Genomic DNA, 1,284 nt, shown 5'->3' with positions numbered 1-1,284 from the left:
CACGCTCATACCAAGGAGTTTAAAACAGATTTTAATCTCCTTGGCTCATACTCATATATAACCTTATGCAGTTGCGAGCGCCGTTAAACGCTTACCAATTTTTTTTTCTAAATAGTTATTATTATTATTATTATTGATACAAGTGTGGAAAAATAAATGTAGGCCTAATTATTGTCGCTTTTACGAATAGCGTGCCAATTTCTTTGTAGGCCTACTATAATGATCAGAAAACGGTCTCAAAAGGAAGTATTGACGATTGAAACAAAAATACTGAACCTACTTCCATTAGCCTACCACCATAAGTTTGCCCGATTTTCTTGTTTTGCGCTATTTTATGATTCCCCAATCCCCTGGGGTTAGTAATCTTTCTTTGTTTTATATATCGCTGACGAGTGCATCGAAAATCATAGGCCTAAGCCACCTCGTTTATCCCTTGAGAGAGAGTTCAGAAGTTCAAAGTTCAGAGTTCGTGGTGTGGGGTGGACAGACCAGGGACGGACAACGATCAACACACCGGTCAACAACACACTCGCCAACTGAAGCGACGCGTTCTCCTCGTCCGTTCAGACACTTATTTCTTCAGGCCAGGTACGAAAAAACCTTCTACCGATTCTCATGTTTTTGGTATAGATCTAGAGGTATGGGAACGTAAGGAACTTGCAGTCCGTCTTTAGAACTGTAGATCTATTGAAGAAGAGAAGTGAACCGTTCACATACATAGAGTATTTCATTGCAGCGGAGGGGAGACAGCAGGCAGCTGTTTAAAGCTTGTTGTTGTTGCAGAAAGGTAAGAGAACAGATGTTGATAAAACAAAATAATAAGGTCTCGCGGTTCTAACTTTTACCTCTAGGATTTTTATCTTATTCCTACATTAAATTGTTAGACCATTAAGTCCAATATAATAGAGATCTGTCTGAATCAAAACATTTCTAGAACCTTGGTTTAAGTTTAGCATTAAATTAAGATTGTGAAGTTAGCTGTACTTGAACCTTGGATGTCTTGATAAGGTCGCGAAGCACTGTATCCAAACACAAATATGTCAGACTTAGGTCAGAATAGGCAGCTACTTTTGTATTATTCTGGCATTTGAGCGGGTTAGAGAAATCACAGAAGGCTATCATGTATAATAGTAAGTACTGTACATTCAGGGTTCAGGTGTCTCGTTCTTGTTCAAGACTTTGAAGTAGCATTTAGAATTTTATTTATTTTTTAAAATAAAAATTATAAAAACAATGTGTGAAATGTATGGTTACATTATAATACAAAGGTTGAAAGGTTTTTCT

General features: G+C 37.2%; 1 protein-coding gene across 2 annotated transcripts in view; it reads left to right on the top strand.

Annotated features, from left to right (window-relative positions):
* Nucleotides 1-450: 450 nt before the first annotated feature.
* LOC101851539 (microsomal glutathione S-transferase 1) overlaps nucleotides 451-1,284 on the top strand; it is a 13,658-nt gene continuing 12,824 nt past the window's right edge. Inside the window, exon 1 of one of the 2 annotated variants that reach the window (XM_005110925.3) lies at nucleotides 451-588. The gene's annotated coding sequence lies outside the window, so the exon portion shown is untranslated. Of the gene's footprint in view, nucleotides 589-618; nucleotides 788-1,284 lie in introns of those variants that run through there. The other variant, XM_005110926.3, reaches the window with a different exon arrangement.

This window comes from Aplysia californica, unplaced genomic scaffold (genome assembly GCF_000002075.1).
Source record: "Aplysia californica isolate F4 #8 unplaced genomic scaffold, AplCal3.0 scaffold00968, whole genome shotgun sequence".
Lineage (NCBI taxonomy): Eukaryota > Metazoa > Mollusca > Gastropoda > Aplysiida > Aplysiidae > Aplysia > Aplysia californica.
This window is presented reverse-complemented; position numbering and strand designations above follow the sequence as displayed.